The sequence below is a fragment of the Aquarana catesbeiana genome, linkage group LG09, assembly GCF_042186555.1.
Source record: "Aquarana catesbeiana isolate 2022-GZ linkage group LG09, ASM4218655v1, whole genome shotgun sequence".
Classification (NCBI taxonomy): Eukaryota; Metazoa; Chordata; class Amphibia; order Anura; family Ranidae; genus Aquarana; species Aquarana catesbeiana.
The window spans coordinates 131,887,001-131,901,994 of record NC_133332.1 but is presented as its reverse complement, the minus strand read 5'-3'; positions in this window follow the sequence as shown (position 1 = coordinate 131,901,994).

The following is a 14,994-nucleotide window of genomic DNA, read 5'->3' as shown; positions in this document are numbered from 1 at the left end:
CTCCAAGATATCCCTATTCCCGGATTTCTCGGCTGAACTCCAGAAACAGCGAGCAAAGTTCATGAATGTCAAGCGAAGATTGAGAGATCTGAATCTACCCTATGCAATGTTGTATCCTGCCCGCCTATGGGTAGTCGTACTTGGGGAAACCCGCTTTTTTGACCGGCCGGATATGGCGGCTCAGTGGCTGGATAGAGAAGACAGAGCCCTTAAAGCTGCTAGACCGCAAAGAGATGTTCCCCCCTAAGTGATGTGCCTTGTGTTGGTGTTGGACTGACGGGATCCAGCCTCCTTTCCCCCTCCTTCCCCTTTTTTATCTCTCTCCCCCCTTTTTTGGGGAGAGCGCCTGAGCCGGATGCGGGCCTCAAGGCCCGAGTTTGCAGATAAATGTGAACAGTCCCTGCACCCATATCCGTTGCTTAGGCGGATGAGGAGTCCTGTCTATTTCAACCTTCCCTTCTTGCTTTTTTCCCCCCTCCCCCCATTCTTCTCCATTTTTTATCCTCCCCACCCCCCCCTTTTTTGATTACAAGCAAGGAAGGACTACGTGCCTGCCGCATCTGTAAAACCCCTGCAAGAACTGACCTGCTGGTTAACCGGGAGTTTTCAAGGCTTTTACCCCCCCCCACACCTGTTGTGTGGAGGAAAAGTTTGTAATGCAACTGTTACAGTTGGGTGAACTACCACCCTTTAGAGTTATGCCATACAGAGCAATATATCTTAAGCTAAAAATTTATTTTTTTCTGTGCTTATACCCTAACATATTGGAATATTTTTCTTTGCTTTGTAATCTGATTCCATGTCTGCAGATGCCTAACTGTCACCAGAAGCGGGAAATTAAGATTGATATGGTTTTTCTCTTATGTCATTGGTATCATATTGCTATACAACTTGTGGGTGCTACTAAGGGATATATTAGACTGACTAATGTCTCTAGCTAAGTTGACAGTCGTGACGTGGAATGTCAGGGGGCTGGGTAATCCAATCAAATGGATGGCGGTCCTCAGGCATCTCAGGTCGTTGGGTGCGGGGGTGGTCTGCCTGCAGGAGACTCACTTCTCGGCGGATCCTACCCCCAGCCTCAACCCACGATTATATGTGGCCCAGTTTCATGCAACCCACTCCACCTATTCTAGAGGAACAAGTATCTTGATCAGGAGGGATGTTCAATTCAACTGTATACAAAAACGCATAGACACAGATGGCAGATATATATTTCTTCTATGCACAATCTCAAACCTAAAATGTATTCTTGCTAGTATTTACATTCCCCCACTATATACCTCTGAAATTGTTAAACACCTGGCAAGTTTCATGGCCCAATACCCAGAAGTACCCTTGTTGGCAATGGGAGACTATAATAATTTTTTAAACACTATTAAGGATAAACTACCTATACCTATTGCTAATACATGTCAGATACAAGGTAAAACTCCCTTTGCTAAAATGCTTGAAGAAATAGGATTGATAGATGTGTGGAGGTGCAAACATCCTGAGGACAAAAAATACTCCTGCTACTCGGCCTCCCATGCCGGACTGTCTAGAATAGATTTGGGTTTAGGAAATTATAAGATACTACAATTGGTTTTGGAATCAGGCTATGCAGATAGGAATATCTCTGATCATTCTGGCTTCTGGGTGACCATTTCACTGCCAAATAAGATCAGGCGCCCAGTCTGGAAGCTTAATCCCTTCTGGCTTTCGCTGTTTGCTGAACCTGACCCTATACATACAGCACTCAAGCTGTTTCTACAGGATAATATTGGCACTGCTAAACTGGGGGTGGTCTGGGATGCAGCGAAGGCCTTTTTAAGAGGGCAGCTTATTAAAACAATCTCACAGATTAAGACTGACACCAAGGCCTGGGAATTGCTGGTACGGAATATGGTCACCGAGACTGAAAACACTTACACTAATGACCCCACGGAAGATACCAAAAGAGCATGGCTAAGCGCGCAGACAATGTCTGGCCAATTAGCACTGCAGTTAGCGGAAAATAAACGCTTTTTTCTGCAACAATCACACTTTGAGGAGGGGGAGACAACTGGACATATGCTTGCAGTTATGGCAAGGTCTCAGCAATCATCCTCTCTTATTCCCACCATTAGTAATGAGCAGGGGTCTCTGAAAACCTCTACCTCTGATATCCTGAAAGTCTTTAGTGATTTTTATGCCAATCTCTACTCCTCCAAGGTGACACCCACTGACAGTGCAATAGAAGATTTTCTAGGAAGTTGTGAGCTCCCGAATCTCCCGACAGAAGATAGGACCATGCTTAATGCCCCTTTAACGGCAGAAGAGCTGGATCTTGCCTTATCCCAAACCAAAAATAACAAATCACCAGGCATGGATGGCCTCCCGTCAGAGGTATATAAACGCTATGCTGACTCTATGCTCCCCACATTACTAAAAGTTTATAATGAGGCACTAGAAGAAGGTTCCCTACCAAACTCGATGAACGAGGCAATCATTGTTGTCCTCCTAAAACCGGGTAAAGATGCGAACTCCCCTGGCTCTTATAGGCCCATATCATTGCTCACATCCGATATTAAGTTGCTGGCTCGGATGTTAGCAAACAGGTTAGCCAAGGTAATCCATAAAATAGTACACAGAGACCAATCGGGGTTCATACCCACGAGATCCACGGCCCAAAATATAAGACGGCTATTTTTGAATTCACAACTCCCAGTGGACAACCCAGGCAATAGGGCAATTTTTTCACTAGATGCAGCTAAGGCCTTCGACAGTGTCGAGTGGCCTTATCTGTGGAAGATATTACAGAGCATGGGACTAGGGGACACCTTTATCCGCTGGATACAGCTTCTGTATGTCACACCCACTGCCAGGATCCAAATTAATGGGGAGCTTTCAGAACCCTTCCCTCTATTTAGGGGCACTAGGCAGGGGTGCCCACTGTCACCCCTGCTGTTTGCCCTGGCCTTAGAGCCCTTGGGAGCCAAAATTAGAGGGGATTCAAGAATAGTGGGTTTTCAGAGAGGAAGGAATAAAGATGTGGTATCCATGTATGCAGACGATACTCTGCTGTACTTAGGAGATACAAAAGATACATTACAAACGGTCATGTCCCTCATAAAGAATTTTGGGGAACTATCAGGCTTCTCCATCAATTGGGACAAGTCGGTGCTGATGCCACTTGACCCCCTGAATACTCCACTGCCCCTGGGTGCAGAAATGATACAACAGGTGAGCTCATTTCGCTACCTAAGGATTCAGGTGACATCGAACCCGGCCACCTATATTGATCAGAACCTGGCACCCCTTTTGACTAAATTCCGGGAAAAAAGCAGAGCTTGGTGTAAATTACCCTTGTCAGTGGCTGGGAGAGTTAACCTTATTAAAATGGTTTGGGCGCCGCAACTACTATATATTTTTAATAATTCCCCAGTATGGATACCTAAGAGATGGTTTGATAGGATAGAAACCCAATTTAGGGAGCTTATTTGGAGGAAAAAGATAGCAAGGATAAAATTATCCACGCTACAATATGGCAAGGAGGAGGGGGGACTTGCTGTTCCTCATCCCAGAATGTATTACTTGGCATCCCAACTGCAACAGCTGGGAGGATGGGGTCTATTGGACCCCACAGACCCGATTCGGATGCTTACAATAGGGGACGAAAATGATTATTCAGCATTGGCAAGCTTGGAGGCGGGGTTCTTACATTTGGACCCTGAGGCCCCTACGGTTAAATTGTTGATCATGCTATGGTCTTTTGTAAAAAAATTACTGGGCGTTACAGGTTTTTTGACCTGCACACCTCTTTGGAAAAACAGACAACTTAAGGAAATACAAAAATTAAAAGGTTTTAAGAACTGGGAGGACGCGGGTATCAAATTTATTTCACAACTATACCAAGATAATACCCTCAAATCATTCCAGCAGATTCAAATAGAGTTTGAGATCCCACATAACAATTTTTATAAGTATCTCCAATTGCGACATGCTTTACAAACCCAGAGCAGAAATGTCAGGATCCACCACACAGAACATCCGATTGTTCAGGAAGTTTTCATGGAAGAAACTAAAAAGGGGATGATATCCCGCTGCTATAACACCCTTATCACGCGAATACAAGACTCCTCTAGACTACCATGTAGACAGCGCTGGGAGGAGGACATGGGGGCAATAGACGGAGATAGTTGGGATGTATGCCTGGTGAACGCCCCCTTGGTCTCTCTATCTGCATCTCAGAAAATCTCACACCTCTATTTACTTCACAGAGCATATAGAACTCCCCTTCAACTATATAAGTGGGGAATTAGAGATTCTCCCATGTGCCCAAAATGTGAACGTGATCATGGAGACCTACTCCATATGATCTGGAAGTGCCCCAAATTATTTAGGTACTGGAAGGATGTACTAGACACAATAACAGGAATATTTATGATACCTCTTGAGAGAACCCCAGTAACATGTATATTAGGAGGAATAGATGATGAGTCGATACCACCACCCACCCGCATAGCGCTTATCCGACTGTTATATATGGCAAGGAAATTAATTGCTCAGTGGTGGATCACTCCGCGAGTGCCCACCAAGAAGCAATGGATAGACAGTGTCAATAGGCTCTTAATAAGAGAAAAGATTGCTTACCAACATAGAAAAGTCCCACAAAAGTTTCTATCGATATGGCAAGTGTGGCTGGATGTTCCTGGTCTAGCCCCACACCAATTAATCAAAGATAGGTTACTTTTGGGATGATGTAGACATGACCATTATATGGATAATAAAAGTATGTAAAAGAAAGGGATAGACAGGGCAATACGCTCCCTGTGAGGTATGAGGCAGAATATGTAATGTTGCAATGTATGGCAAGATTTGGCTTTGTTTTGTTATGGTTTTTCTCTTTCTATTTCTTTCCTTCTTCTTTCGTTTTACTGATTAATGTTCTCTTTCTCCTCTCTATACTGGAGAATATTATATCGTACTAAATACAATGAACATAGACAAGGATAATAGAGCTATATTGCACTGAGATTGATCCCACTGATTCTACTGGAAGATTATTGTGTCTCCCCTTTTTACAGTTTAAAGATATCATATAACACAGGAGTTTTCCTATACAAGGGAGATAAGGGAGATACTATTCCAGTCGAAATCCGAGTATACCATCTGACATCCAGATACATACTCTCTACGAGGCATATTATACGCCAAATTTATTGTTAAAGGATAAGAGTGCAATTGCCTTTACTTTTGTTAGAGTGCAAATAGAACCTCCTGTTGGCAACTTTAAAATGTTGATAACTGTATTCATGACAGACTGCACTAAAACTTTAAAATGTGTATACATTCAGTACTTCAACATGTATGATGTATGATTTTGTTTCTTATGCAAAATAAAAACCTTTCTGATTTAAAAAAAAGATAATGGTAGAGGACAGATATGTATGTTGACCGTATTTTCTGTACATCTGTATTGCTAAATTGACCATCTAAGAATTCGACTTTGTTCTAAAGATGTGTCTGTTTACCTTGAAATGTATTTCCTTTTTTTACAATAAAAACTATTGAAATATAAACGTGTCCAATTCTTGTAAATAACATGTCTGGGAAATTACCTAAACTTGCCTGTGAAGGGGTGCACCCTGTGATGTACAGAATGTGCTTCTGCATTGTCATTTACAAAAGAAACAAGTGTTTAAAATTGCTGGCAAATGGCCTGTCATTAAATCACAATATCTGCATCAAATAAAAATATGCAAAGAAATACCAGTACTTTACACTCAAAGCAGAAGCATACAACCAGCTGCCAGAAGGAAGACTAAAAAGTCTTTATGAAAATATGTATATAAATACTGCAGCACTAGTAGTAAGACTCCTCTAATGCACTCCTCTAATCTAATATTGGCATGCAATAACTTCTCCGCAGGATGTGGAAACCTTGCAAAAAGATCTGAACAAATTAATGGGGTGGGCAACTACATGGCAAATGAGTTTCAATGTAGAAAAATGTAAAATAATGCATTTGGGTGGCAAAAATATGAATGCAATCTATACACTGGTGGGAGAACCTCTGGGGGAATCTAGGATGAAAAAGGACCTGGGGGTCCTAGTAGATGATAGGCTCAGCAATGGCATGCAATTACAAGCTGCTGCTAACAAAGCAAACAGAATATTGGCATGCATTAAAAAGGGGATCAACTCCAGAGATAAAACGATAATTCTCCCACTCTACAAGACTCTGGTCCGGCCGCACCTAGAATATGCTGTCCAGTTCTGGGCACCAGTCCTCAGGAAGGATGTACTGGAAATAGAGCGAGTACAAAGAAGGGCAACAAAGCTAATAAAGGGTCTGGAGGATCTTAGTTATGAGGAAAGGTTGTGAGCACTGAACTTATTCTCTCTGGAGAAGAGATGCTTGAGAGGGGATATGATTTCAATATACAAATACCGTACTGGTGACCCTACAATATAAATAAAACTTTTTCGCAGAAGAGAATTTAATAAGACTCATGGCCACTCATTAAAATTAGAAGAAAAGATGTTTAACCTTAAACTACGTAGAGGGTTTTTTACTGTAAGAGTGGCAAGGATGTGGAATTCCCTTCCACAGGCGGTGGTCTCAGCGGGGAGCATCGATAGCTTCAAGAAACTATTAGATAAGCACCTGAATGACCGCAACATACAGGGATATATAATGTAATACTGACACATAATCACACATAGGTTGGACTTGATGGACTTGTGTCTTTTTTCAACCTCACCTACTATGTAACTATGTAACTATGTAACCAGGATAGAGCAGAATCTCAGAGGCCAAGGGAATGTAGTTTATTGAAAAGGAGCGGGTGGTCAACAGTGTCAAAGGCCACAGAGAGGTCAAGTAGTAGGAGTGTGGAGTATTGGCTGTTGTTTTTAGTTAGTAAATCGTTAGTGAGTTTGAGTAAGGCAGTTTTCGTGGAGTGCTGTGAGCGAAAGCCAGACTGTAATGGGTCAAGAAGGTTATTTTCACTGACTTTAAGAGCTATTACAGTTGTAGACTAAGCGTTCTAGAAGTTTAGAGGTGAATGGGAGCAATGAGATGGGTTTAGATTGGTGGAGTCCAGTGAAGGCTTTTTAAGTATGGGAGTGATCTGCGCATGCTTTAGAGGGGAGGGGAAGGTGCCACTAGAGAGTGAGAGATTGAAGATGTAAGTGAGGGAGCATAGGATGAAGAAGAGGGTGACCGTAGTAGTTATGAGGAAACAGGATCCAAGGGACAATTGGTTAGGTGGGCATCTGAAAAAAGTTTTGTAACCTCTTCAGTAGGGATGGGCCAAACACCCCCAGTTCGGTTTGCATCCAGAACATGCGAACGGACGGAAAGTTTGCGCGAACATTCAAACACCGTTAAAGCCTATGGGACTCGAACGTGAGAAATCAAAAGTGCGAATCTGAAGGCTAATATGCAAGTTATTGTCCTAAAAAGGGGTTGGGGACCAAGGTCTTGCCCCAGGGAACATGTATCAATGGAAAAGAACATTTTAAAAAAGGATGTTTTTTCGAGAGAAGTGATTTTAATAATGCTTAAAGTGAAACAATAAAAGTGAAATATTCCTTTAAATTTCATACCTGGGGGGTGTCTATAGTATGCCTGTAAAGTGGTGCGTGCTTCCCGTGCTTAGAACAGTTCCTGCACAAAATGACATTTCTAAAGGAATAAAAGTCATTTTAAACTGCTTGAGGCTTTAATTTAATGTCGGGTCCTGGCAATATGGATGAAAATCAGTGAGAGAAACAGCATGGGTACCCCCCAGCCCATTACCAGGCCCTTTGGGTCTTATATGGATATTAAGGGTAACCCTGCACCCAAATTAAAAAAAGAAAAGGCATTGGGCCCCCGGGCCCTATATACTCTAAACAGCAGTATACAGGCGGTGAAAACAAGACAGGGACTGTAGGTTTGTTCTTATGTAGAATCTGTTTGTAATTTGGAACAGGTACATTTTATAAGTGTAGCTTCAGCCAAAAAAATCTATTTTAAAGCTTTTTGGAAAATATAGGGAAGGGTTATCACCCCTGTAACATTTGTTTTGCTGCCTGTGCCTCTGTTCAGAGGATTTCACCTCACTTTCTGTCTCAATGACAATTGGATTTTGAAAATTTTGGGTTTTTAAGGGAAACAAGGACTGGTGATAAATCAGTGGAGGAGACACCTTTTCCCCATATTAACTCTTACAGGAGAGAATTCCCCTTCCTAAGGGTAGATTTCCTCTCACTTCCTGTTGTCTCCCTCCGTTTGTAAGTAGGAGTCGTTTGTAAGTTGGATTTTTGAAAATAGGGGACCGTCTGTATATACTATATGGTCTGCCCTATACACTCTGCGGAAAATTGGGCCTTAGGTGTTGGTGGTACCAGAACACTGTAAGCCATCACAGTTACTCTTGCTGGGCACTGGAACAAGCCCTGCTGTAAAACATTATATCAAGAATTGTAATTACATGCACAGGGGTAGAAAAATTGGGCCTTAGGCGGCGGTGGGGGTAGTGGTGGCACAACACTGTAAAGCCTCACAGATACTTTTGTTGAGTGCGGGAACAGGTGCTGCTGTGAAATATTAGATCAAAAATTGTAATTACACGCCCCTGTTAAACAGGGGCTGAAAAATTGGGTCTTAGGCAGTGGTGGTGGTGCCACAACACTACAACCCCTCACAGATACTTTTGTTGAGCGCAGGAACGAGCCCTGCTGCAAAATATTATAGCAAAAATTGTAATTACATGCCCCTGTTAAACAGGGCAGAAAAATTGGGCCTTAGGTAGTGGTGGTGGTGCCACAACACTGCAGCCCCTCACAGATTCTCTTGTTGAGAGCAGGAATGAGCCCTGCTGCAAAATATTACAGCAAAAATTGTAACTACATGCCCCTGTTAAACAGGGGCAGAAAAATTGGGCCTTAGCCACTGGTGGTGGTGCCCAGAACCAAAAATGTTCTTAGAAGCTATCAACATGAACATTGAGGAGGAATAGGAAAGTCACTCAGCATAAAAGGATAGTCACTCAGCATCAGCATAGGCAGTCTTCAAGGGATCTCACATTCATAAAAAAATATTTGGTTACATCAGCATCAGGTGCTTGGTAGCTGGTGATCCAAGACTGATTCAGTTTTATGAAGGTGAGCGGATCAACCGAGTCGGTGGACAGGCGCACTCTGTGATCGGTTACAAAGCCTCCAGCGGCACTGAATGTGCGTTCCGAAGGAACACTGGATGCAGGACAGGCCAGTAGCTCAATTGCATACTGTGCAAGCTCTGGCCAGTGATCCATCCTCAAGACCCAGTAACCCAGTGGATTTTCGGTTGGAAAGGTCTTCAAGTCTGATCTTGCCCCTAGGTATTCCTGCTCCATGTACAACAGACGCTGGTGATGGTTGCTGGAACCGATCATACCTTGGGGCTGCGGACTAAAAAATTGTCTGAATGCATCGGTCAGACGGCCACCTTCTCCACCGCTCTTTCTGTGACTGACCGAAGCCTCAGCAACACATTGTCCAGGAGGACCAGGAAATTGGTTCTTGGGCAGGTTGCATTCCTTTTGGAGGTCAGCCAGCCGAGCACTGGCATTATATGACTGGCAGAAATGCCCACAGACTTTCCTAGCCTGCCTCAGGAGATCCTGTAAGCCCGGGTACCTGCACAAGAACCGCTGCACCACCAAATTAAGGACGTGAGCCAAACAGGGAACATGGGTGAAGTGTCCCTGTCGGAGGGCGGAGAGGAGGTTGGTGCCATTGTCGCAAACCACCATTCCTGGCTGAAGCTGGAATCAACCACCTCTGAGCCTACCCCTGAAGAGCTGCCAGAATCTCTGCCCCAGTGTGGCTCCTGTCCCCTAAGCAGACCAACTCAAGCACGGCATGGCATCTTTTTGCCTGAGTGCTTGAATAGCCCCTAGAACGCCTACAGAGCTCCGCTGGTTTCGAGGACAAATCTGCACAGAAAGAGGCCATAGAGGAAGAAGAAGAGGAGAGGGTGGAGGAGAGAGGTGTGGCAGAATCACCACTACCAGCATTTTGGAGGCGTGGTGGCGGAACAAGCTCCAGCAATACTGCACCCTGTCCTGCATCCTTCCCAGCTGCCAGCAGGGTTACCCAGTGCACCGTGAAAGAAAGGTAACGTCCCTGTCCATGCCTGCCGGACCATGAGTCAGCGGTAATATGCACCTTACTGTGGACCGCCCTGTCCAACGAGGCCAAGACATTGCCTTCCACATGTCGATAGAGCCGGAATGGCCTTCCGAGAAAAAAATTGGCTTTTGGGAACCTGCCACTGCCAGGTACCGCACATTTCACAAATTCTCGAAAGGGGGCAGAGTCTATCAGCTGAAAAGGCAGCAATTGGAGTGCTAGCAATTTAGCCAAACTAGCATTCAGCCTCTGAGCATGTGGGTGGCTGGGACTGAAATTCATTCGCCGGTTTAGCAACTAGGGAAATTCACCTGCTACAATTGGATGTTGGTGTACCGCTAGAAGAATGCCCGCAAGTGAGTGGGATGCCTAATTCTACACCTTCATTCCTGTCAGTGCTGGTTTCTGAGAGGACTGAAGGTATAGTGGGGTTGGAGATCCCAGCTGATGAGGAGCAAGGAGAGGTCCGCCTTGTTCTTCGGTGTTGGTCTTTTAAGGACTGTTGCCAATTGACTGCATAGGAGCTCGACATATGTCTGGTCAAGCATGTGGTGCCCAAGCAACTGCTGTTTTGGCCACGCATGATGCGCTTCAGACCTATGTTGCAAACAGCAACGGTGCGATCTGCTGCACATGTCTCCTAAAAGGCCCACACCAAAGAACTTTTGGAAATACTTGCGGAGTCAGCAGCGCCCTGCACATGCGGAGCTTTGCGGTGTGATGCAGTCAGTTTCCTGCCCTTAAGCTGGCCCCTGGAGGGCATCCTGCCTCATTGGAGATGTGCCTCCTCCTCTCTTCTATCTAGCACCCACGTAGTGTCAGTGACCTCATCATCCCCTCCCTCCTCGCCACTAGAGCAAACCTGGCAGTATGCTGCAGCTGGGGGAACATGACTGCCAGTTTCTTGTCCTTCTTGGGCACCCCCTCTCTCTAGGCTCATGTTACTGCCTTCATCCTCAACCTGGGTACCATCATGAGAGCCTTCAAAATGCTGCGCTTCCTCCAGCAGCATGTACACTACACTGTGCTCGAGCAGTTCAGGGGGCTCCTCAGGGCATGATGGTGGGGCTAGGGAAGGAGTGACTGATGACATTGAGCCAATGGAAGAGGCCGCTTTGGCAGCTGCATTGGCAGACAAAGTACCCTGAGCCTAGGTGACAGAGGATGAGAAGAATGAGGACGGCTTGATCATCCACTCTACCAACTCTTCTGCATGTTGTAGCTCAACATGGCCAGCTGACGAAAAAAAGGACAAGCATGCCCCACGGCCAGGTGCTGAGGATGCACCGTGTCCACGACCAGCACTGTTAGCTGTAGACACAAAGCCTGCTTGCCCTCTTTTAGAGGCCTGTGAGTGTCTGCCTCTCCTTGGTGGCCTTCCAGACATACTGTATAATTAGATTAGCAAAACATTGCCTGAAGTTTACTAAAAACAATACACCAGGAATGGCCTACAGTCAGGTATAGGCTTGGCTAGACTATATATACACAAGCCTGTATATATATATATATATATATATATATATATATATATATATATATATATATATATATATATGTATTAAATGAACTTCACCTCAATGAGTCACCTGCCTGATAGTGTCTTTGAACACATACTCCAGGAATGGCCTACTGTCAGGTATAGGCTTTGCTGGACTACAATGCAGTGGATATATATTTTATGAGCTGCACGTCACTGAGTCACCTGCCTGAAAGTGTCTTTGAACACGCACTCTAGGAATGGCCTACTGTCAGGTATAGGCTTGGCTGGACTACAATTAGGGATGAGCTTTGTGTTCGAGTCGAACCCATGTTCGACTTGAACATCGTGTGTTTGGTCGTTCGCCAAATTACTAACGATATGGGCCGTTCGCGCCAAATTCGAGTGGCGCGTCACGGCCCATAATTCACTGCGGGATCGCAGTGCATTGCTGGCTGATGATTGTCAAAGCATGCACTATGACCCGCATGCTTGGCCAATCACAGTGCCGTCTGAACAGAGAGCCGTAATTGGCCAAAGCCAAGAAGGCTTTGGCCAATTATGGCTCAGGGGGTTTAGTATACGCCCCACACTATAGAAGGCCACCTGCACGGCGACCCTGTGTAGTGTGTTCCGGCGTTCAGATAGAGAGATAGAGAGATAGAGACAGACAGTGTCATTTGATTTAAGTTAGATAGAGTAGGCAGGTCGAGTCAGTTAGCTGCAGTTACAGTGTATTGTGTATATATATGCATCCCAGGTGTTGTATATATATTATATATATACACTGTATTCAGTTTAGCTAGATCCTGTTCTTCTCTTCCTAATATACTGACAGGCAGGCAGGTGTTTTTACAGTATTTACAGCTACTGTACTGTGTACCCTGCACAGTCTCACCTAGAGTATAGCTACCTGCAGCCAGGTGCTTGTGTAGGCTCATTGAAGTATTTCCAGTTACTGTACTGTGTACCCCTCACAGTCTCACCTACAGTATAGCTACCTGCAGCCAGGTGCTTGTGTAGGTTCATTGAAGTATTTCCAGCTACTGTACTGTGTACCCTGCACAGTCTCACCTACAGTATAGCAACCTGCAGCCAGGTGCTTGTGTAGGCTCATTGAAGTATTTCCAGCTGCTGTACTGTGTACCCTGCACAGTCTCACCTACAGTATAGCAACCTGCAGCCAGGTGCTTGTGTAGGCTCATTGAACTATTTCCAGTTACTTTACTGTGTACCCTGCACAGTCTCACCTACAGTATAGCTACCTGCAGCCAGGTGCTTGTGTAGGCTCATTGAAGTATTTCCAGCTACTGTACCGTGTACCCTGCACAGTCTCGCCTACAGTATAGCAACCTGCAGTTAGGTGCTTGTGTAGGCTCTTGACATATTTCCAGTTACTGTACTGTGTACCCTGCACAGTTGCACCTACAGTATAGCTACTTGAAGACAAGTGCAGGGGTTATCATACTAATAATACTACAGGCAGGCAGTTGATTCTGCTAGCTGCAGTATAATCGGTATATATATATATATATATATATATATATATATATATATATATATATATATATCCCAGTTTTGTGCAGCTCACTGCAGGCCAATAGTATGTCTGGAAGGCCAACAAGTAGAGGCAGACAGTCACAAGCCAATAAAAGAGGGCAAGCAGGCTCGGTGCCTAGAGGCAACAGTGCTGGTTGTGGACACGGTGCATCCTCATCAGCACGTGGCCATGGGACAAGCTTGGCCTTTTTTTTGGCAGCTGGCCGTGTTGAGCCACAACATGTGGAAGACTTGGTCGAGTGGATGACCAAGCCGTCCTCATCCTCCTCATCCTCTCTCACCCAGGCTCAGGGTACTTTGTCTGGCAAAGCAGCTGCCAACGCCGCTTCTTCCCTCGGCTCAATGGTATCAGTGATTCCTTTATACCAAGACAAAAAGTCGCGCTAAATAGTGAAAAAAATCAATTAATATATGTTGCCCATATTAAGTGCCAAAAATTATTATGTGAGTGACACAAAATCAAGATGAAAAATGCAAAATTAAATGCATCAAACTACAAAATTATACAAATTGGAGTGCATAAAAATCGATACAATTGAGTATTGTCAAAAAGAAAAAAAAAAGAAAAAAACAAAAAAAACTAAAATTATCCACTAACTGAAGTAAAAATATACAAAAGGATTGAAAAAAAACCCCAAAGTTAATCAATACTAATATTAGAGAATGAATCCATATAGTGAAAACAAAAAAGTCCAGTAAAATATTGATTAGGGATGAGCTTCGAGTTCGAGTCGAACTCATGTTCGACTCGAACATTGGCTGTTCGCAAGTTCGCCGAACAGCGAACAATTTGGGGTGTTCGCGGCAAATTCGAATGCCGTGGAACACCCTTTAAAAGTCTATGGGAGAAATCAAAAGTGCTAATTTTAAAGGCTAATATGCAAGTTATTGTCATAAAAAGTGTTTGGGGACCTGGGTCCTGCCCCAGGGGACATGGATCAATGCAAAAAAAAGTTTTAAAAACGGCCGTTTTTTCAGGAGCAGTGATTTTAATAATGCTTAAAGTCAAACAATAAAAGTGTAATATCCCTTTAAATTTCGTACCTGGGGGGTGTCTATAGTATGCCTGTAAAGGGGCGCATGTTTCCTGTGTTTAGAACAGTCTGACAGCAAAATGACATTTTGAAGGATAAAACTAATTTAAAACTACCCGCGGCTATTGCATTGCCGACAATACACATAGAAGTTCATTGATAAAAACGGCATGGGAATTCCCCAAAGGGGAACCCCGAACCAAAATTAAAAAAAAAAAAAATGACGTGGGAGTCCCCCTAAATTCCATACCAGGCCCTTCAGGTCTGATATGGATATTAAGGGGAACCCCGGCCAAAATTAAAAAAAAAAAAATGACGTGGGGTTCCCCCTAAATTCCATACCAGACCCTTCAGGTCTGGTATGGATTTAAAGGGGAACCCCGCGCCAAAAAAAAAAAAAAAAAAAAACCGGCGTGGGGTCCCCCCAAAAATCCATACCAGACCCTTATCCGAGCACGCAACCTGGCAGGCCGCAGGAAAAGAGGGGGGGACGAGAGTGCGGCCCCCCCTCCTGAACCGTACCAGGCCACATGCCCTCAACATTGGGAGGGTGCTTTGGGGTAGCCCCCCAAAACACCTTGCCCCCATGTTGATGAGGACAAGGGCCTCATCCCCACAACCCTGGCCGGTGGTTGTGGGGGTCTGCGGGCGGGGGGCTTATCGGAATCTGGAAGCCCCCTTTAACAAGGGGACCCCCAGATCCCGCCCCCCCCTGTGTGAAATGGTAAGGGGGTACAAAAGTACCCCTACCATTTCACTAAAAAACTGTCAAAAATGTTAAAAATGACAAGA